The sequence below is a fragment of the Ranitomeya variabilis genome, chromosome 6 (genome assembly GCF_051348905.1).
Source record: "Ranitomeya variabilis isolate aRanVar5 chromosome 6, aRanVar5.hap1, whole genome shotgun sequence".
Taxonomy (NCBI): Eukaryota; Metazoa; Chordata; class Amphibia; order Anura; family Dendrobatidae; genus Ranitomeya; species Ranitomeya variabilis.
The window spans coordinates 246,524,845-246,549,090 of record NC_135237.1 but is presented as its reverse complement, the minus strand read 5'-3'; the positions used below and the strand labels follow the sequence as shown (position 1 = coordinate 246,549,090).

The window sequence follows — 24,246 nt, the reverse complement described above, 5'->3', positions numbered from 1 at the left end:
ATCTGATGAAGAGGAGGAAGGACAAGAGTGATAGGCACCTCTTCTCTTTCTTCCTCTGAAGAATTAGAGTCCAGGGGGGTCCTATGTTTTGAACCTCCCGCTTGGGATAGGGACCGTAGGGATTCCCTTACTTCCAAACGGATCATCTCCTTCAGGTTTGCCGCACTCACAGACTCTTCCACTACCTAGGGGGGGGACAATATAGGTGATAACTACTATCTGACCTAATGTCACTTCCACCCCACCACTCCTGTAGACCTCACCGTCTGTTGTATACAGGGGGCACATAATTTTTTGGGACAAGAGTCTGGTAAGGGGACTCCACAGAGGGCACATTCCTTATGTTTTGACTTGTCACTCTTCTTCCCCCAGAATGATAAAGTACAAGGGCCCCGCGTCACAGAGTGAACTTTCACGTAGATCACTTACCCGTGCGCCAAAGTAAAGTACCAGAATGTGAGGGGGATCTTTCCTAGTCGAAGCTCTGGATCCCTGCCCGGATGAGCTTTTACGACTAGACTGGTCGCTTCTGTCCTTCTCTTTGGGCTTCTGACGCACATCATCCAGCAGCTGCTGCTGCTCACCACCACTCTCCATGACGAACTGCGACTAAAAGCAGGGTTCCAAAGTCGTCACCTGCTTAAATCCCCCTTGGATCCGGTCAGCAGATAGGCCAGCGTTATTCCCATTGGCCCAGGACACAGCAGGGAGGATAGGGAGCCTTGTGGGAAAACCGGTATTCAGGATGCGATGGGCGCCGCCATTTTGGATCGACTGCGCATGCGCAGACATCCGGCGACCCGGAAGCGGCTACTAACTCCGCCCCCCCACGTCACTGCACCCGGAAACGCTCCAGCACACACTGAGAGCGGTGCAGGACGCCGGGGATGGATCGCAGCGCTCCGGGTGTTCACCCACACTACCCTGACGCCGGCACCCAACATGCACGCCGCCACTGCACCGCCAATGGGATATACTTACCAGCGCTGACGCTGATGGAGGCAAGAAATCCTCTGGACTCTGCTCCCTGCTGCGAACGCCACCGACGTGCAGTCCAGCAAGGACCACCGTGGCGTCTCCAGGGATCTCCGCACCGGCCGAGGTAGGAGACCCCCTCGCTACCGGATTCGGCCGGCCGGCCTGGGCTCCTTAAGAATTATCTGTAGGCACCCGTCCCTTCAGGAATAGGAAACCAACTGATGCAGGGGAGAGGTGCCGCCCTTTTGTATCTGTAGGTTTCCTGTTCCTGATGGGCGGATCCCCTCTCTCGTCGTGCTGTCATGGGAGTCCGAGGAAATTAATATTAATTAATTCACATCAATGTATTGAAGATATACAAGACCCTGACTACAAAAAAATCATCGGACGAATGCTGAAAGCATTTCAAGCTTTAGGTTGCCTGAGGAGTTTGAAAGTGCATTTCCTCCATTCCCACCTTGACAACTTTCCTGAAAATTTGGGAGCTGTGAGTGAAAAGCAAGGTGAATGATTCCACCAGGACATTAAAGAGATGGAAAGAAGATACCAGGGAAGATGGAGCATTACAATGATGGCAGACTACTGTTGGACGCTTCAGAGAGACATTCCAGATGCTACTCACAAGCGTAAATGTACCAAGAGAAGCCTCACAGGGAAGAAGAATCGATTTTAGTGCGTGTTAGTTAGCTCATTGCAGTTAAAAAAATGATTTTCATGAAACATTTGTAATAAAAAATTAGTCTATTTTCATTTATTTTGAGGTATTGTCTTATTTAACATAGTTACTTAAATTGTCCTAAAACGTGATGTCCTATGACAAAACAGAGGTCATTTTCGGATTCAGCGCACTTAAAAACATAAAGATTACGTGGAATAACCAAAACAGCTCTTGAAAAAAATTTTTTTGCAGACCTGTGCAATTAATGCACATTGTGCATTTATTGTAAACATTTTAATTATGAGGTTCTTTTTAAAATGGTTGTCCACTTTACACTAAGACCACGTGCACAAGTATTGAGTATTTAGTATGTTTTTCTTCAACTTACTTGGATCAATCGCTCTCTTATTCCCGCCTTCTAAATATTATTCAGAAGCTGCTCCCTCTTATTCATTTGTCTCTACACCTTCCTTGCACATGATAACTGCACTTGATAATTGCATTTAAACATAATGACTGATGACCGGATCATGCAGTTTTAGATGAAAATCTCTGTTTATTATAATTGCTTGACCTGAAATAACAAGCACTTTTCACCTATTGTGAACCCCTATCTCCTTGTAGATTGTAAGCTTGCGAGCAGGGACCTCACTCCTAATGTAACTGTTTAAACTGTCTTACCTTTGTGAGGGGTTGACTCACTCGGCTGCTGGCAGAAGTAGACACAGGAACGCTTCCCAGGTAAGTCACCTGCTGGTTTATTATATGACAGCATAAACAGTAGCAGGGTTTCACAAAATAAACATACATTTAAAAAAAACTGACCGTCACATCCAAACATAGACTAAGTGTGAACAGGTGCTGAACCTAGAGTCACCAACTCGTATGCAGTCAAATAAATAAGGCAGCACACTACGGCGCTAAAACATGCAAACATGAAACATGAAAATTGAACTGCATTACTGCACTAGAAATATGAAAAAATTAGAGCGTTTAGCGCATAAATTGGCCAATTCATGTGTACCTGGTAGCCACATTAGGGCATCTCTCATATACCAGGTCCTAAACTTTCCTTTCCTCGCTGAGAATAAACGTCTTCATCTGAATGGGATCCTGTGAAACCTCTTAGACTAAGTTTCTCTCTCTCTGTGGAGGGGTAATGGACCTGCTGCGATTAAAACACCTGCGGCTAAGAGGCGGAGTGCTCAGTCAGAAGGCTAATGAATACAAATTTCAAAAAACTGACCATCACATCCAAACATAGAATAAGTGTGAACAAATGCTGAACCTAGAGTCACCAACTCGTTGTTAGGGCTAGCGGAATGCACCAAATAATTAGAAAGTTAGAGTAAGGTGCGTTCACAGCCTGGGGTCCACCGTGCAGAGATGGAACCTGCTGCTAAGTAATGACGGATTATATGGTGGTACAATATGGATTCACACATGGGTTAACGTCACCCAGTATGAAGAAAGTGAACCCTGTTGCGTCACAGGTCTGCGGTACTGCACAAAGAGCGCAAGCAAGAACTCTACCCGTAGACTCAGGATTAGAGTACAACTAGACCTCTTGCTCTCGACACTGCAACTGGGGTGTCAGCGTAACCAAAATAATAATTTATATGCACGGGAGTGTGTGCGGTGCCGCTCTGGCGGACGACACTAATCACCCAGGCTTGGGTAAGGAAAGCGCTGTGAAAGCGCACGGCGCCACACTGGCGGTCACAGCAATTTGACGCTGTTTTGTGTGTCACGTGCTGATAGCTAAGTCGAGCGCTAGATAGCAATCATCCACCTTACGTGACCAGTCATACACAAGGGAGGGGATAATGTTGTGAATTTGGATTCTGGGCTCCCCCGGTGGCTACTGGTGGAATTGAACTGGTGTCTTCATCTTCTCTGTTCACCTGTTCCCATCAAGATGTGGGAGTCGCTATATAACCTTGCTGCTCTGTTAGTTGCTTGCCGGTCAACAATGTTATCAGAAGCCTCTCTGTGCTTGTTCCTGCTCCTAGACAACTACTAGATAAGTTGGACTTTTGTCCATGTTTGTTTTTGCATTTTGGTTCCAGTTCACAGCTGTAGTTTCGTTACTGTGTCTGGAAAGCTCTTGTGAACAGGAATTGCCACTCTGGTGTTATGAGTTAATGCCAGAGTTTTAAAGTAATTTCTGGATGGTGTTTTTGATTAGGGTTTTCAGCTGACCATGAAAGTGTCCTTTCTGTCTTCGGCTATGTAGTAAGTGGACCTCAAATTTGCTAAACCTATTTTCATCCTACGTTTGTTATTTCATCTTAATTCACCGCCAATACATGTGGGGGGCCTCTGTCTCCTTTTGGGGTATTTCTCTAGAGGTGAGCTAGGACTAATATTTTCCTCTGCTAGCATTATTTAGTCCTCCGGCTGGTGCTGGGCATCTAGAATCAACGTAGGCATGCTACCCGGCCACTGCTAGTTGTGTGTTAGGTTTAGTTCATGGTCAGCTCAGTTCCCATCTTCCAAGAGCTAGTTCCTATATATACTTATGCTATGATCTCTTGCCATTGAGATCATGACAGTTTGACCGGCCCACTAAAGGGTTAAAATCCTTGGCTGAGAAAGGAGTGAAATAAGTAGTCTGCTGAAATTTTTTTTTTTTTTTTCTCTCCTTTGAATGGCTCTGTGTCCACCTGTTTGTAATGGATCTTCAGAGTGTAACTGCAGGTTTGAATAATCTCGCCACGAAGGTACAAAATTTGCAAGATTTTGTTTGTCATGCACCTGTATCTGAGCCGAGAATTCCTTTGCCGGAATTTTTCTCGGGGAATAGATCTGGGTTTCAGAATTTTCGAAATAATTGCAAATTATTTTTGTCCCTGAAATCTTGCTCTGCCGGAGACCCTGCACAGCAGGTCAGGATTGTGATTTCCTTGCTCCGGGGCGACCCTCAAGACTGGGCTTTTTCATTGACACCAGGGGATCCTGCGTTGCTCAATGTGGATGCGTTTTTTCTGGCCTTGGGGTTGCTTTATGACGAACCTCATTTGGAGCTTCAGGCAGAAAAAACTTTGATGTCCCTATCTCAGGGGCAAGATGAAGCGGAAATTTACTGCCAAAGATTCCGTAAATGGTCTGTGCTTACTCAGTGGAATGAGTGCGCCCTGGCGGCGACTTTCAGAGAGGGTCTCTCTGATGCCATTAAGGATGTTATGGTGGGGTTCCCTGTGCCTGCGGGTCTGAATGAGTCCATGACAATGGCTATTCAGATCGATAGGCGTTTGCGGGAGCGCAAACCAGTGCACCATCTGGCGGTGTCCACTGAGAAATCGCCAGAGAGTATGCAGTGTGATAGAATTCTGTCCCGAAGCGAGCGGCAGAATTTTAGACGGAAAAATGGGTTGTGTTTCTATTGTGGTGATTCTACTCATGTTATATCAGCATGCTCTAAGCGCACTAAAAAACTTGGTAAATCTGTTTCCATTTGCACCTTACCGTCTAAGTTTATTCTATCTGTGACCCTGATTTGCTCTTTGTCATCTATTACCACGGACGCCTATGTCGACTCTGGCGCCGCTTTGAGTCTTATGGATTGGTCCTTTGCCAATCGCTGTGGGTATGATTTAGAGCCTTTGGAGACTCCTATTCCTCTGAAGGGGATTGACTCCACCCCATTGGCTAATAATAAACCACAATACTGGACACAAGTAACTATGCGTATTAATCCGGGTCACCAGGAGATTATTCGCTTTCTGGTGCTGTATAATCTACATGATGATTTGGTGCTAGGATTGCCTTGGCTGCAATCTCACAACCCAGTCCTCGACTGGAGAGCTATGTCTGTGTTGAGCTGGGGATGTAAGGGGGCTCATGGGGATGTACCTGTGGTTTCCATTTCATCATCTATTCCCTCTGAAATTCCTGAGTTCCTGTCTGACTATCGTGACGTCTTTGAAGAATCCAAGCTTGGTTCGTTACCTCCGCACCGAGAGTGCGATTGTGCCATAGATTTAATCCCGGGTAGTAAATACCCAAAGGGTCGTTTATTTAATCTGTCTGTGCCTGAACATGCTGCTATGCGAGAATATATAAAGGAGTCCTTGGAAAACGGACATATTCGTCCATCGTCATCTTCCTTAGGAGCCGGTTTTTTCTTTGTGTCAAAAAAAGACGGCTCTTTGAGACCATGTATTGATTATCGGCTTTTGAATAAAATCACTGTTAAATATCAATACCCATTGCCGTTGCTGACTGATTTGTTTGCTCGCATAAAGGGGGCCAAGTGGTTCTCTAAGATTGACCTTCGTGGGGCGTATAATTTGGTGCGAATCAGGCAGGGGGATGAGTGGAAAACCGCATTTAATACGCCCGAGGGCCACTTTGAGTATTTAGTGATGCCTTTTGGTCTTTCTAATGCTCCGTCAGTTTTCCAGTCCTTTATGCATGATATTTTTCGCGATTATTTGGATAAATTTATGATTGTGTATCTGGATGATATTCTGATTTTTTCGGATGACTGGGACTCTCATGTCCAGCAAGTCAGGAGGGTTTTTCAGGTTTTGCGGTCTAATTCTTTGTGTGTGAAGGGTTCTAAGTGTGTTTTTGGGGTACAGAGGATTTCCTTTTTGGGATATATTTTTTCCCCCTCTTCCATTGAAATGGATCCTGTCAAGGTTCAAGCTATTTGTGATTGGACGCAGCCCTCTTCTCTTAAGAGTCTTCAGAAATTTTTGGGCTTTGCTAACTTTTATCGTCGATTTATTGCTGGTTTTTCGGATATTGCTAAGCCATTGACCGATTTGACTAAGAAGGGTGCTGATGTTGCTGATTGGTCCCCTGATGCTGTGGAGGCCTTTCGGGAGCTTAAGCGCCGTTTTTCCTCTGCCCCTGTGTTGCGTCAGCCTGATGTTGCTCTACCTTTTCAGGTTGAGGTCGACGCTTCTGAGATCGGAGCTGGGGCAGTGTTGTCGCAGAAAAGTTCTGACTGCTCCGTGATGAGGCCTTGTGCCTTCTTTTCCCGTAAATTTTCGCCCGCTGAGCGGAATTATGATGTTGGGAATCGGGAGCTTTTGGCCATGAAGTGGGCTTTTGAGGAGTGGCGCCATTGGCTTGAGGGGGCCAGACATCAGGTGGTGGTATTGACTGACCACAAAAATTTGATTTATCTTGAGACCGCCAGGCGCCTGAATCCTAGACAGGCGCGCTGGTCATTATTTTTCTCTCGGTTTAATTTTGTGGTGTCATACCTACCGGGTTCTAAGAATGTTAAGGCGGATGCCCTTTCTAGGAGTTTTGAGCATGACTCACCTGGTAACTCTGAGCCCACAGGTATCCTTAAGGATGGAGTGGTATTGTCAGCCGTTTCTCCAGACCTGCGGCGGGCCTTGCAGGAGTTTCAGGCGGATAGACCTGATCGTTGCCCACCTGATAAAATGTTTGTTCCTGATGATTGGACCAGTAGAGTCATCTCTGAGGTTCATTCTTCTGCGTTGGCAGGTCATCCTGGCATTTTTGGTACCAGGGATTTGGTGGCAAGGTCCTTCTGGTGGCCTTCCCTGTCACGAGATGTGCGAGGCTTTGTGCAGTCTTGTGACGTTTGTGCTCGGGCCAAGCCTTGTTGTTCTCGGGCTAGTGGATTGTTGTTGCCCTTGCCTATTCCTAAGAGGCCTTGGACGCACATCTCGATGGATTTTATTTCAGATCTGCCTGTTTCTCAGAAGATGTCTGTCATCTGGGTGGTGTGTGACCGTTTCTCTAAGATGGTCCATTTGGTTCCTCTGCCCAAGTTGCCTTCTTCTTCCGAGTTGGTTCCTCTGTTTTTTCAAAATGTTGTTCGTTTGCATGGTATTCCTGAGAATATCGTTTCTGACAGAGGGACCCAATTCGTGTCTAGATTTTGGCGGGCATTCTGTGCTAGGATGGGCATAGATTTATCTTTTTCGTCCGCTTTCCATCCTCAGACGAATGGCCAGACCGAGCGGATTAATCAGACCCTGGAGACATATCTGAGGTGTTTTGTGTCTGCTGACCAGGATGATTGGGTTGCTTTTTTGCCATTGGCGGAGTTCGCTCTCAATAATCGGGCCAGCTCTGCCACTTTGGTGTCCCCGTTTTTCTGTAATTCGGGGTTTCATCCTCGATTTTCCTCTGGTCAGGTGGAATCTTCGGATTGTCCTGGAGTGGATGCTGTGGTGGAGAGATTGCATCAGATCTGGGGGCAGGTGGTGGACAATTTGGGGTTGTCCCAGGAGAAGACTCAGCTTTTTGCCAACCGCCACCGTCGTGTTGGTCCTCGGCTTTGTGTTGGGGATTTGGTGTGGTTGTCTTCTCGTTTTGTCCCTATGAGGGTCTCTTCTCCTAAGTTTAAGCCTCGGTTCATTGGTCCGTATAGGATATTGAAGATTCTTAACCCTGTGTCCTTCCGTTTGGACCTCCCTGCATCCTTTTCTATTCATAACGTTTTTCATCGGTCATTGTTGCGCAGGTATGAGGTACCGGTTGTGCCTTCCGTTGAGCCTCCTGCTCCGGTGTTGGTTGAGGGTGAGTTGGAGTACGTTGTGGAGAAAATTTTAGACTCTCGTGTTTCCAGACGGAGACTCCAGTATCTGGTCAAGTGGAAGGGATACGGCCAGGAGGATAATTCTTGGGTGAATGCATCTGATGTTCATGCCTCTGATCTGGTTCGTGCCTTTCATAGGGCCCATCCTGATCGTCCTGGTGGTTCTGGTGAGGGTTCGGTGCCCCCTCCTTGAGGGGGGGGTACTGTTGTGAATTTGGATTCTGGGCTCCCCCGGTGGCTACTGGTGGAATTGAACTGGTGTCTTCATCTTCTCTGTTCACCTGTTCCCATCAAGATGTGGGAGTCGCTATATAACCTTGCTGCTCTGTTAGTTGCTTGCCGGTCAACAATGTTATCAGAAGCCTCTCTGTGCTTGTTCCTGCTCCTAGACAACTACTAGATAAGTTGGACTTTTGTCCATGTTTGTTTTTGCATTTTGGTTCCAGTTCACAGCTGTAGTTTCGTTACTGTGTCTGGAAAGCTCTTGTGAACAGGAATTGCCACTCTGGTGTTATGAGTTAATGCCAGAGTTTTAAAGTAATTTCTGGATGGTGTTTTTGATTAGGGTTTTCAGCTGACCATGAAAGTGTCCTTTCTGTCTTCGGCTATGTAGTAAGTGGACCTCAAATTTGCTAAACCTATTTTCATCCTACGTTTGTTATTTCATCTTAATTCACCGCCAATACATGTGGGGGGCCTCTGTCTCCTTTTGGGGTATTTCTCTAGAGGTGAGCTAGGACTAATATTTTCCTCTGCTAGCATTATTTAGTCCTCCGGCTGGTGCTGGGCATCTAGAATCAACGTAGGCATGCTACCCGGCCACTGCTAGTTGTGTGTTAGGTTTAGTTCATGGTCAGCTCAGTTCCCATCTTCCAAGAGCTAGTTCCTATATATACTTATGCTATGATCTCTTGCCATTGAGATCATGACAGGATAATTAATGAATGACTTTCACAAATCAACACACACACAAGTTTACAAGTGTACACTAGCGCATGGCCAAGCGGCCATGCAAACCTTTTATAGAGGCAGTGCTACAAGACCTTCCAGATGGACATATAGGAGCCGCAACAGGACTTGAGAATGTGACCCTGACCTCCAATGGGAGGTCATCCCATGGGCATGCTCAGTAAGGGAAAAGCAGGACTTAGTCCCAGAAAGACCTGCTCACTGCTGAACATTGCTGGCTACAAGGACAGAGCCTGAAAGGTCAGTAGTCACCAGTCGTCCAGTATCAGCCTAAGCTAGACACTGGGACTGACGTCTCCACTGACCAGACTCCACTGCGGCTGGAGAAGAATGGGAGACTGCAACGAAGATTCCCCCTGTGCAGAGTCGGGAACTCGACACCTAACATTACCCCCCCTCCTTGGACCTCGCTACGCTCGAAGGCAGCAATGAGCTGTGGAGCTCGAATGTGCTCAGCAGGCTCCCAGGACCTGTCCTCTGGACCATAACCCTTGCAATCCATCAGATAGAATTTTTTGCCATGTACCACCTTGCACTCCAAAATAGCGTTCACCTCGTAATCATCCATAGACGAACCCGATGTTCCGGCAAATGATTAGGAAAACCGGGACATGTATACGGGCTTCAAGAGGAACACATGAAAGGTGTCGGTGATACATAGGCGTGGAGGAAGGGCCAGACAGTAGACCACATGGTTAACCTGTTCGAGGACCTTGAAGGGACCCAAGTAGCGAGGTGCAAACTTAGTGGACTCAACTTGCAGCCTGATGTTACGGGCGGAGAGCCACACCAAGTCACCAGGAACAAAGGTCGGAGCAGGGCGCTGATGAGCATCGGCGGAGGACCTCATTCTTTCCTTGGAGGCCCAAATGGCATCCTGAGTGCAGTCCCAAATGTCACGTGCCTCCGCCGCCCAGTCTGCCACCCTGGAGTCAGTGGAAGACACGGGCATGGGCACAGGGACACGCGGATGCTGGCCGTAATTTAGGAGGAATGGTGTCTGACGGGTGGAGTCGGCTACGGCATTGTTAAGCGCAAACTCCGCCCACGGTAGCAAGGATGCTCAGTCATCCTGCCTGGCAGAAACAAAATGTTGTAAATATGTGACCAGGGTCTGGTTGGCCCTCTCAACCAACCCATTAGTCTCGGGATGATATGCCGAGGAGAGATTCAACTCAATACTGAGTAGACGACAAAGCTCTCTCCTGAATCAAGATGCAAACTGGGGACCCCGGTCACTGACAATTTTGTTCGGTATACCGTGTAGGCGAAAGATATGCTTGATGAACAACACTGCCAGAGCCCTGCAGAAGGTAGCCGTGTAAGAGGCACCAAGTGTACCATTTTGGAAAAATGGTTGGTGATCACCCAGATAATGGTGCAGCTACGAGACTTGGGTAAGCCCACCACAAAATCCATCATGACCATCTCCCAGGGCCTGTCCGCTACTGGCAGAGCATAAAGCAACCCAGCTGGCCGTTGCCGAAGAGACTTGTTCTTGGCGCAAGAGACACACGCCCGAACATAGTCTGTGACATCACGAGCCATATGCGGCCACCAGTATGACTTCGCCAGTAGCTCAGATGTCCTTTTGGACCCAAAATGTCCACCCACCCTGGACGAGTGAGCCCAAGAGAGAACCTGCGGACGCAGGCTGGATGGTACAAAAGTCTTGCCCGGAGGCACAGACTCTAGCGAAACCGGGGTCACAATTCTCAGGCTCTCGGTGGGGACAATAAGCCGAGGCTCCTCTTCATCTTCCTTAGATGATACAACGGAGTGAGAGAGAGCATCGGCACGAATGTTCTTCACCCTGGAAAGAAAATGGAGGCTGAAATGAAACCAGGAGAAGAATAAGGACCATCTGGCCTGGCGAGAATTTAACCGCTGGGCTGTCTGCAAGTACACCAAATTCTTGTGGTCTGTGAAGACTTGGAAGGGAAAACGAGCCCCCTCCAAGAGATGTCTCCACTTTGAGAAGGCCAACTACATGGCTAGCAACTCCCTGTCCCCAATGGAATAATTCCTTTCTGCTGGTGAGAAGATCTTAGAAAAGAAGAAGCAAGGATGCTTCCGACCTTGAGCATTCTTTTGGAAAAGGACTGCTCCAGCACCAACGGATGAGGAATCCACCTCCATTATAAATGGCTTATCTACATCGGGGCAATGTAGGATGGGAGAGCTAGCGAAGTGTGACTTAATGGAGTGAAAGGCCTTGGAGACCTCCTCAGACCACAATTTGGGATTTGCTCCCTTCTTGGTGAGGGCAACCAAGGGAGTTACCAAAGTTGAGAAGTGTGTTATGAACTGGCGATAGTAATTAATGAACCCCAAAAAGCGCTGCACCGCTTTAAGAGAATGGGGTTCCTGCCAGTCCATTACATCCTGCAGTTTGGCAGGATCCATAGCCAATCCCTGAGTGGAGATAATATAGCGCAGGAAAGGTAAGGACTCCTGCTCAAACACACATTTCTCCAACTTTGCGTAGAGGGAATTTGCCAGTAAGAGGTTGAAGACTCTGCAAACATCTCTCCGGTGGGAGTCAATATCTGGAGAGTAGATGAGAATATCATCCAGATAGACTACGAACGAGGTGGAGAGCATATCCTGGAAGATGTCTTTCACAAAGTCTTGGAAAATGGCTGGAGTACTACAGAGCCCGAAGGGCATCACCAGATATTCATAGTGCCCATCCTTGGTGTTAAAAGCCATCTTCCATTCATCCCCCTCACGGATGCAAATCAGGTTGTAAGCACCCTACAGATCTAATTTTGTAAATACCCTTGGTCCCCGAAGCCTATCAAAGAGCTCAGATATCAGGGGCAGAGGATACTTATTCTTAATGATGATGGTGTTAAGACCCCTGTAATCTATGCATGGACGTAGTTCCCAGTTCTTCTTCTGCACAAAGAAGAACCCAGCCCCTGCTGGTGACACTGACTTCCTAATGAATCCTCTTGCCAGATTTTCCTGGATGTACTGTGACATTGCCTCCGTCTTTGGGAGAGATAACGGATAGACTTGACCCCGGGGAGGCTCAGCACCAGGCAAGAGGCCAATCTAACAGTCATAGGGGCGGTGAGGCAGAAGGGTCTCCGCAGCCCTTTTAGAGAACATGTCCACATAGGGCCAATACTGCTTGGGGAGAGAGGATAGATCTGCGGGTACCTCAGTAGTAGCAACCTGAACACATTCCCTCTGACATCTACCCCCACAAGATTCACACCGTCCCAAAATTCTGCCTGTGGACCACTCAATATAAGGAGAGTGGTACGGTAGCCAAGGTATCCCTAACAGGACCTCATCAATTCCCTCAGGAATGATGAGCAGAGATATAATTTCCTGATGAGATGGCGACAAGGACAGAGAAAAAAGGTGATCTGGTGCGTTATCTGTGAGGGCAGTGTCGACCCATTTACCACTCGTACGGTTACTGGTTGAGCTAACATTACCAGGGGAATTGCGTGACATTGGGCGAAGGCAGAAGACATAAAATTTCCCTCCACCCCAGAATCCACACAGAGCTCTACCGAGTGGGTAAATGAGCCTATAGTAATTGTCCCCTTAAAGGACAATATGGAGGAAAACGTCGCCGTGTCTAGTGTACCTCCACCTACTATAAATAGCTATGGCGTGCAATAAGCAACACCATGTTAGGTGTCGAGTTCCCGCTTCTGCACAGGGGGAATCTCGAACCATCTCCGCTGCGGTCTCCCATTCTTCTCTAACTGCAGTGGAGCCTGCTCAGCGGAGATGTCGGTCTCAGCATCTGGCTCAGGCTGATACTGTACGACTGGTTACTGCTGCCCTTCCAGGATCTGTCTTTGTAGCCAGCACTGATCAGCAGCGAGCAGGTCTTTCTGGGACTAAGTACTGCTTTTCCCATACTGAGCATGCCCATGGGACGACCTCCCATTGGAGGTCGGGGATCACATGCTCAGGTCCTGTTGCGGCTCCTATTGGACCATCTGGAAGGTCTTGTAGCACTGCTGCTATAAAAGATTTGCATGGCCGCTCGGCCATGCGCTAGTGTATACTTGAAAATGTGTGTGTGTTGATGTGGGCAAGTCGCTCATTAATCATCCCCTCCCTTGTGTATGACTACTGATGTAAGGAGGATGATTGCTATCTAGCGCCCGACAGAGCCATCAGTACTTAACACACGATACAGCGTCTATTGCTGTGACAGCCAGTGCGGCGTCGTGAGCTATTACAGCACTTTCCTGACCCAAGTCTGCATGCTCTCTTGTGCATAAAAATTATTATTTAAGTTATACTCTGACACCCACTAGCAGTGTCGAGCGCAAGTGGTCTAGACAAACTCTAATCCTGAGTCTTGGGATTGAGTTCTGTGACTCCTTGCTTGCGCTCTTTGTGCAGTATCGCGTCCCTGTGACACAACAGGGTTCGCTGCTTTCATGCAGGGTGTAGCTAACCCATGTGTGTATCCTCATTGTACCACCATATAGTTCGTCATTACTCAGCAGCAGGTTCCATCTCTGCACGGTGGACCCCGGGCTGCAAACGCACCTTATAACATCTCTTTAATTATTTGGTGTGTTCCGCTAGCCCTAACAACACCGTTCCTGTACCCTCAGTGATGACAACACAATATAGCTATGGAGGATATCCCAATATTAAAACATAACCTTTAATATCATAGAATATAAAAATCTTGGATACCAACAAAACACAAGCATAAACTAAAAGTGCTCAAGTTAACCAGTGTTCAAAATAAAAATTGGATCGGTCTTACCAATATGAACGGACGTATCAATATAGCAGTTTGCTTCTCAATCTCCAAAGCTGGAGAATGGTGGTCCAAAAGTATGGGCAAGGGGTGGGGGTAAGTTTGTTTCCACTATCTTCACTGTTGTGCCCCTGCAGAACTCCTGTCCTCACAAGGACAGGCCCCAAGTGAGCCCTACTATGGGCAACCACCATATAATGTATATACCCAATGTCTCTCTTCTCCCTATGCGTTTCAACTCCAATAATGGAGAATCATCAGTGGAGTTCCAATAGAAATAGGTGCCAATAGGAGCCAGAGTGGCTAGCTGTGCCTGCAGCTTAAAGTAAGTCCTCCGAGGACCCAGTATGAAGAAAGCAAACCCTGTTGTGTCACAGGCCGCGGTACCGCACAAAGAGTGCAAGCAAGGAGTGACAGAACTCTACCCCTAGACTCGGGATTAGAGTACAACTAGACCTCTTGGGCTCGACACCGCAACTGGGTGTCAGCGTAACCAAAATAATAATTTAGATGCTCAGGAGTGCGTGCGGTTCCGTTCTGGTGGACGCCACTAACCACCCAGGCTTGGGTTATGAAAGCGCACGGTGCCGCACTGGCGGTCACAGCAATTTGATGCTGTTTTGTGTGTCACGTGCTGATAGCTAAGTTGGGCGCTAGATAGCAATCATCCACCTTACGCGACCAGTCATACACAAGGGAGGGGATAATTAATGAACGACTTTCACATGTCAAAACACACACGTTTACAAGTATACACTAGCGCATGGCCGAGCGGCAATGCGAACCTTTTATAGCGGCAGTGCTACAAGACCTTCCAGATGGACCAACAGGAGCCGCAACAGGACCTGAGCATGTGACTCCGACCTCCAATGGGAGGTCATCCCATGAGCGCTTGCTCAGTAAAGGCTGAGTCACACATAACGATATCGTTGCAACGTCACGCTTTTGGTGACGTAGCAACGATCCCGCTAACAATCTCGTTATGTGTGACAGCGACCAACGATTAGGCCCCTGCTGGGAGATCGTTGGTTGATGGGAATGATCAGGACCTTTTTTTGGTCGCTGATCACCCGCTGTCATCGCTGGATCGGCGTGTGTGATGCCGATCCAGCGATGTGTTCACTTGTAACCAGGGTAAATATCGGGTTACTAAGCGCAGCGCCACGCTTAGTAACCCAATATTTACCCTGGTTACCATTGTAAAAGTAAAAAAAAAACCAGTACATTCTCACATTCTGATGTCTGTCACGTCCCCCGGCGTCCACAGGGTTAAAACTGCTTTCGGCAAGAGCGCTGCTAATATGCACGCGCTGCTGCCGAGAGCTTCCCTGCACTGAATGTGTCAGCGCCGGCCGTAAAGCAGAGCACAGCGGTGACGTCACCGCTGTTACTGCCGGCGCTGACACATTCAGTGCACGCCAGTGGACGCCGGCGGGGGACGTGACAGACATCAGAATGTGAGTATTCACACAAAAAGAAAAGAGACGACTGTAAAAAGCCGTAGCCAGCTCACCAACCAGACCATCAGATGCGGTGCACGGAAGTTCGTCCAGACCAAGACGTCCTGCAATAGCAATCTCAAAAGAACATGTATACTCCAGCTCCAGCAAGATGGGTCAAAAAAAAAAAAAATGCTTTTCCTTTATATTTTATTGTAAATCCAACATGAAGAAAAAAAACAAATCCTTACAAAAGTTAGACCAAACAGGTGATTGTGAAGATATGGCTACGCGTTTCGACCAAAATAGGTCTTACTCATGCCTATGCAGCCCCAAAAGTGAGCGCTACACATATAGCACACACAGACCTAAGACACACCCCTCGTGTCACATGATCATTTTGTAAGGTCCTGGAACCACATATATTTTAAAATAATTTATACAATACTATACAAAACACTTTAAAACATCAACAGTAATGATACATAATTTCATTTCTCCTGTTCATGCCAGCAGGGAAACGGGTATTTAGATTATAGATCCAAAAAGCCTCTCTTGTGAGCAGGCATCTTTTTAGATCCCCTCCGCGATATGACAGATAGACTTTCTCAATGCTGTGCACTTTCAGAGTTGTTATGTCCCCATTATGTTGCATACAAAAATGTTTTGACACCATAGACATATTCCTATTTGTCATATTACGATTAGTAGCATCTCTAATATGTTCAGTCACACGTGTTTTTAGTTTTTGTGATGTACATCCTATATAGGAGATATGACATAATGTACAATCAATCTTGTAAACCACATTTTTAGTATGACAGTTAATGAAACTATTTATTTTGTATTCTTTGGTTCCTTCTGAGTTTTGGAAAATATTACTAGGCTGCATATGTGCACATGTACTGCACGCAGTAGTACTGCACCCGAAAAAACCCTTACATTCTAACCAAGTCTTAGATTTAGCTTTAACTGGACCCAAACTTGGGGCAATAATGTCTCCAATAGTTTGTGCCCTCCTTGCTACCACACTTATTCCATCTTTTAAAATATCCAACAATGTATTATCTTCATATAGGATAGGTAGTCTCCTATTAATTATCCCTTTAATTTGATTAAACTGAGAGGAAAACTGCAAACAGACATATGGCTTTGCTATGTGCAAAAAGAAAAAAAAAAAAAAAAGAGCATGAACCGCACATCCCAAAATCATACGTTGATCTAAAGCCGCTAGGCAAAAATTTAAATACTGAACATGAGGTTTTCAGTTTAACATTCTGATCAGACTGTATGAAGCCCACTGCCCCTTCACGGCAAACCTCGTAGTGGGTCCTAACGCCCTAACGGAGCGGAGCCGTGCGGCGACCACCGCCGCAGCGGCCATGCACCAGCAGGGCGGATGGCCTGTTGTCCCACAGCACCCATGCTGCGAGACTGAGCCCCCATGACTCCAGACCACGCCGCCCCACCAGCACAAAGCCACAGCAACAATGGCCGCCACACAGCACCAGCACCAAAATGAAAGGAGCATTTAAACTCACCTTCCTCCAGCTCTTCAGTGAAAAATGGGCTAGACCCCTTACTTTGCAGTCTCCTCATCACCTCATCATTATTAGACATTATCAAATCCTCTCTCTGTTTTTTATCCACTATTTTTATGGCTCTGTTTAAAGTCCAGTTTGGGTATTTGCGAATTTAAGTTTATTACTGAGTTGATTGAATTCTCTTAACCTATCCTCCTCCCTACTGCAATTTCGTTTCAGCCTAGTGAACTCACCCACAGGTATTGATTTAATGGTGTGGGCAGGATGACTACTCCCAGCGTGTAGCAACGTATTACCACTAACTGGCTTTACATGTGTCTTAATCCTAACGCATTCCCCAACGTGGCCATACAAATCCAAGTCCAGAAAGTAAATATTACAAAAATAATGAACAAAAGTGAATTTGATACCACAGACATTCGAGTTGATGTATTTTATAAATCCCGGTATGGCAGACACATCGCCCCTCCAAATGATGAGAGTGTCATCGATGTATCTGCCATACCAGGAGATATACTCAACAAAGGGATTATCGGCAGAATAAATAAATTTTTTCTCCCAATATGCCATAGTTAAATTGGCTAAAGACGTTGAGTATTTAGCCCCCCTGGGGACTCCCGACTTCTGAACATATATTTCATCCCCAAAAGAAATTGCAGTAGGGAGGAGGATAGGTTAAGAGAATTCAATCAACTCAGTAATAAACTTAAAACTCGCAAATACCCAAACTGGACTTTAAACAGAGCCATAAAAATAGTGGATAAAAAACAGAGAGAGGATTTGATAATGTCTAATAATGATGAGGTGTCAAAAAGGAAAAAGAAAAAATATGATGGAAAGCCATATGTTTGTTTGCAGTTTTCCTCTCAGTTTAATCAAATTAAAGGGATAATTAATAAGAGACTACCTATCCTATATGAAGATAATACATTGTTGGATATTTTAAAAGATGGAATAAGTGTGGTAGCAAGGAGGGCACAAACTATTGGAGACATTATTACCCTGAATTCGGGTCCAGTTAAAGCTAAATCTAAGACTTGGTTAGAATGTAAGGGTTTTTTCGGGTGCGGTACTACTGCATGCAGTACATGTGCACATATGCAGCCTGGTAATATTTTCCAAAACTCAGAAGGAACCAAAGAATACAAAATAAATAGTTTCATTAACTGTCATACTAAAAATGTGGTTTACAAGATTGATTGTACATTATGTCATATCTCTTATATAGGATGTACATCACAAAAACTAAAAACACGTGTGACTGAATATATTAGGCTGGGTTCACATTGCGCTAGGTGTGTCCGTCTAACGGACTCGTTTTTAAGTAGTAAAAACGCAATGTAACGCACATACTAACGCGCCCATAGACTTGCATTGTCTAACGCATCGTGGCGCATCCCTAAATTGGTATGCGTTTATCACATAATGTTTTTTTTCTGACGGACCTTCAACGCGGCTTGCAGCGTTCTCGGGTCCGGTCAAGCTAACGCACTACTAACGGAAGCGTTCATTCTGCCATAGAAGGCTATGGCAAACGCAGTCAGACGCAAATCATGAAAAATTTCCAAATAGGACCACACGTTTTAATAGCGTTTGAGGGTGGTCACATGTGTCATGTGACAGGAAATGTGATTTCGGCCATTAAAGGAGGAATATACCACCCACACATTAGGACTACTGCACGTGACAGAGTGTTGCAATACCTCTCCTGAAATGTAAGTACATTTCTATATATATATCTCAGTATACATCATGGGAGTCTGTAAAATGTCCGTCGGATGTGTGTGTACTAAACATGTTGCTTTGTTGCACACAGATGTCGGATACAGATGTCAGCAGCAGCAGCGTGTCTGCGATTTTTTCGTCACAGTCGGTAGGCTTGCACTTTAAAAAACCACTATAATGTTGTGTGAAACTCCATTGTATTGAGCTAGGCATAACAATCCTGTTTATTGTTTTATTGTGAATAGGAGTCTTCTGAGCCCGAGGCTGCTAGACCACCCCCCAAAAAACATGCTAAAAACACAAAGGTACATAGCACACATGTTGAATTTCTCAGGCATAAATTTATTGATCCAATGAATGTTAACATAATTTAATGTTAAAAAAATTTTTTTGTACATTTTACATACACAATAGGTGGTGCAACACGGAGGACACAAAAGAAAGAAGGTCCCTAGCCGTCTGTCGTCGCCACAACTGCCAGTGGTAAATATCAAATTAGAAATATTCTATCCAATATTTATCAACAATCTATCTATTCAATTTCTATCTACTATACCTATAAAATATCAACTATCTATCGCTCCATCTATTTGTCAATCTATATCTATGTATATATCTATATCCATGTATCTATCTATTTATCTATCTATTTATCTATCTATCAATATCTATGTATCTATCTATATCTATGTATCTATCTATATCTATCTATGTATCTATCTATAAATATGTATCTATCTATATCTATGTATCTATCTATCTATATCTATGTATCTATCTATATCTATGTATCTATCTATATCTATGTATCTATCTATATCTATCTATGTATCTATCTATAAATATGTATCTATCTATATCTATGTATCTATCTATCTATATCTATGTATCTATCTATATCTATGTATCTATCTATATCTATCTATGTATCTATCTATAAATATGTATCTATCTATATCTATATCTATGTATCTATATATCTATCTATATCTATCTATCTATATCTATGTATCTATCTATTGCTATATCTATGTATCTATCTATCTCTGTATATATGAATATGGCCATCCAGTGAAATTGAAACTATCAACCTAACTTTTTGTGTTTACCTAGTCCAAGTCAGCGGCCAAAAAAAAAGGATTGTCGTTGACGAAGAGCCATTGACTATCCACAACGAGACACTGATCAACCTTGTGGAAGCCAACCCCTCCATATGGGACCAGAGCGACAGCTCCCACCATGACATCGTGAAGAACCGGAAGTTGTGGGATCAAATAATCTGTCACTTTGATCCCCGATACATGGAGAAGTCTACAACCTCAAAGAAAAAAATTGGTAAATATTGGTGACGTAACATCGGAAAATGTAAACAAAAAAAAAAAAATCTATCCTATCAACCTATCCACTTGTTGTCTATCTCTCAATTATGAACTATCTGTACACTATCTATCTATACACTATTTCTAAAAACTATTTCTTAACTATCTATCTACTATTTATATATCAACTATCCTAGCAAACTATGAAAAATGTTTCCTATATCTTAAAACTATCTGTCTACTATTTTTATGTATATTTTTTTTTTAAATTTAAAGCCGATGCTGTCCATACCCGTTGGAAGTCCATCCGCGATCGCTTTGTCCGTGACTACCGGAACAATCACAATGCTCAAAGCGGATCCAGTGGTAAACGGGTGACCCCGTATGTGCATTACGACCAACTGCTCTTTCTTCAAAAAACATTGTCTCAGCGCTCGTAAGTAAAAATACGTCTGTGTGCGAGACAAAATTGTATAAAGGAAGCTAATTTACTTTATTTATATTATTTTTTTTTTTGGGTTACAGCACGATATGCAGTACCGCTGCTCCTAGACCGACAGAGGAACTGGAGCCTTCTCCAGTGGAACCAACGCAACCTGAAGATGTGTCTGGCATCAGCGAGCCACGATCTGCGGACAGAAGCACTGTTGCTGCAGGTGTGAGTGCCCGGTTGCAATCACAGCGTGGACGCAAGCGAGCAACACAAAAAGATGAAGCTGATGCAATTATTGTGGATGGACTCCAACGGGTAGAGGACATGTGTCGCAGTGAGCTGAAAGACCTGAGGCGAGAAATTACCGAGCTGCAAGCACGCGAGTCTGTATACTCTGCTAATGAGTGGAAGCTACTTTTCTTATCCTATGTGCCTGTAGCACAAAATATCCCGGCACATAGAAACTTTATGTTTAGACAAAGACTGAACGAGCTTCTAGAGGAATTTGTGGGCCCACAAGAACCCGCTCCATCGGGAACTAGAAGAATGGACTTGCCGGCCTACAACCCTCAATATAGAGGCCGGGGTGAAACGAGCGTGGAACCTCATAGACAATGTAGCAGTCCATCATATAGTTGGGCAGACAATACGCCCGTGCAGTACCAAAGTCTTTAGTACAGTTCAGTGTCCCCAGCCAGGTGCAATTACCACGTTGCAAGTTTCCCTTTTTTTTTTTTGTTATGTTTTTTGTTGTGAATTTCTATTTAAATATTCTATTTTTTTTTCATCCCTATGGGATATCATATGTTAAACCTGTGTACCAAAAGTTTGTTGGAAAAACCCATAAACATTTTGTAAACTGTTTCAAATTTAAGAATCTTGGATGACTTTAACTTTTAACACAACACAACTTTATACACGACATAAGGTAATTTTTTACACAACATCAGGTTAAAAAAATTTTACACGCCATAAGGTAACTTTTTACACGACATCAGGTTAAAAAACTTTTTACACGACATAAGGTAACTTTTTACACTATGTCACTTTTTACACGACATCAGGAAGACTTTACAATATTTTCACACGTATCTGTCTTGCCATGGAACATGGCCTTCATGTGTGAAGTAGTGTGCAAATTGATCACGAATCCTCATTATTTGTGCTGTTGACCGAACTGCATTCGATTCAATGCTACTGAGGTTCGACTCACAATCATCAGGGTTATGCAGAATTATGCAGACAGATGCACGCCTTCACAACACGGTCCACATTTTCTGGTTGCAGTTGCATGCAGGTTAGTAAAATCCGCCATTTTAATGTCAAAATCCCAAAGGCACACTCCACATAACGTCTAGCCCGGCTCAAGCGATAATTAAAAATGCGCCTGCTGGAGTCTAGACTACGGCTTGAGTAGGGCTTGAGGAGGTTTTGTCCTAGTTGGAAGGCCTCGTCACCAACTAAAACATAGGGCAAACTTGGGCCTTCGGTCCCCGGAAGAGGTCGTGATGAGGGTATGTTTAAACTTTGGCTGTACAAACATCGGCCCATGTTGGAGTCTCTGAATACTCTGGAATCGTTAGTCCGGCCATAAGCACCAATATCCACAGCAACAAAACGGTACCTGGCATCCTCAATAGCCATCAATACTATAGAAAAATATTTCTTATAGTTATAGTACAGGGAACCACTATGCGCAGGTTTCTGAATCCGTATGTGCTTTCCGTCCACGGCACCAATACAATTGGGGAAATTAGCCACATCCTCAAACTGTTGGGAAATCGCTAGCCACATTTCTGATGTTGGTGTTGGTAGCACAAGTGGTTGCAAGTTATTCCAAATGGCATCACAAGTCTCCCGAACCAGTTGGCAAATTGTTGACTTCCCAAGTCTAAACTGATAATGCAGTGATGCAAAAGTTTCTCCGGTAGCCAGATATCTGTCGACATTCAAAAAAAAACAAAAAAAATTAGGATTTTTAGTGATCATCTAAAGGCTAGTTACAATAGAATATACAATTGCTAAATGAACATTAGGCCACACGATACCGAGATCTAGTCTTTGTCAATAGAATGCTAAAAAAAAATGTATAATTACCTCACAGTCACTACTAGACGTTGCTCCGCACTGATGCTTTCACGAAAAGTGCTGCGATGATGATGTATCTCATCCTTCACATGCGAGAGCAGAACATCAAAGGTCTCAATGGACATCCTTAGATAGCGTTGGAATTTGGAGGGGTGATCCCGAAGCTGCACATACAGGGTGTGAAAGGCACCATATGTACTCCGCAAGAAATTCACTTCGTGGATCCAATATCTCCTTTGCGAACTACGCTTTCTCTGACGAAGTCGCAACCGCATCAAGGGAAATCTGACGAGCTCAGACACAAACATCTTGCTAGCAGAAGTTCACTCAATGCTTTCAAAATGGAGAATGAGTCTGTGCCCACACCCGACAATGACAAAAGGGAGAAAAAAAAAAAAAAAAGAACAACTTTATTGACAGTGACAAACGCAGACAAACGGATACTTCGTAAACGGACATCAAAATGAAAAAACGCGATCACATGCGTTAACGCTAGCGTTACCGTGATGACGAATTTCACATATTTTTTGCTCCTTTTCTGTACATGCGTTTAACGCATCCGTTTAACGCCATGTACTTGACGCAATGTGAACCTAGCCTTAGAGATGCTACTAATCGTAATATGACAAATAGGAATATGTCTATGGTGTCAAAACATTTTTGTATGCAACATAATGGGGACATAACAACTCTGAAAGTGCACAGCATTGAGAAAGTCTATCTGTCATATCGCGGAGGGGATCTAAAAAGATGCCTGCTCACAAGAGAGGCTTTTTGGATCTATAATCTAAATACCCGTTTCCCTGCTGGCATGAACAGGAGAAATGAAATTATGTATCATTACTGTTAATGTTTTAAAGTGTTTTGTATAGTATTGTATAAATTATTTTAAAATATATGTGGTTCCAGGACCTTACAAAATGATCATGTGACACGAGGGGTGTGTCTTAGGTCTGTGTGTGCTATATGTGTAGCGCTCACTTTTGGGGCTGCATAGGCATGAGTAAGACCTATTTTGGTCGAAACGCGTAGCCATATCTTCACAATCACCTGTTTGGTCTACCTTTTGTAAGGATTTGTTTTTTTTCTTCATGTTGGATTTACAATAAAATATAAAGGAAAAAATTTTTTTTTTTTTTTTTTTTTTTTTACCCATCTTGCTGGAGCTGGAGTATACATGTTCTTTTGAGATTGAGAATGTGAGTATGTAGTGTTTTTTTTTTTTACTTTTACAATGGTAACCAGGGTAAATATCGGGTTACTAAGCGCGGCCCTGCACTTAGTAACCCGATGTTTACCCTGGTTACACGGGTGCTGCAGGGGGACTTCGGCATAGTTGCAGACAGTTTCAACGATGCCGAAGTCGTTCCCCTGATCGTTGGTCGCTGGAGAGAGCTGTCTGTGTGACAGCTCCCCAGCGACCACACAACGACTTACCAACGATCACGGCCAGGTCGTATCGCTGGTCGTGATCGTTGGTAAGTCGTTTAGTGTAACGGTACCTTTAGTGAAAAGCAGGACTTAGTCAAAGAAAGACCTGCTCCCTGCTGAACATTGCTGGCTTCAAGGACAGAGCCTGAAAGGGCAGTAGTTACCATTCGTCCAGTATCAGCCTGAGCTAGACACTGGGACCGACATCTCCGCTGAGCAGACTCCACTGCGACTGGAGAAGAATGGGAGACTGCAGCGGAGATGGTTCGAGATTCCCCTGTGCAGAGGCGGGAACTCGACACCTAACACTTGTATACAGTCAAATAAATAAGGCAGCACACTGCGGCACTGAAACATGAAAATTGAACTGCATTACAGCA

The 24,246-nt window shown here is 44.8% G+C and overlaps 1 long non-coding RNA gene across 1 annotated transcript; it reads left to right on the top strand.

Annotated features, from left to right (window-relative positions):
• Window positions 1–19,613: 19,613 nt before the first annotated feature.
• On the top strand, window positions 19,614–20,617 carry LOC143781078 (uncharacterized). Its single transcript, XR_013216533.1, has 3 exons — window positions 19,614–19,930; window positions 20,191–20,350; window positions 20,440–20,617. It is a non-coding gene; the product is annotated as an uncharacterized LOC143781078 (long non-coding RNA).
• Window positions 20,618–24,246: the final 3,629 nt, after the last annotated feature.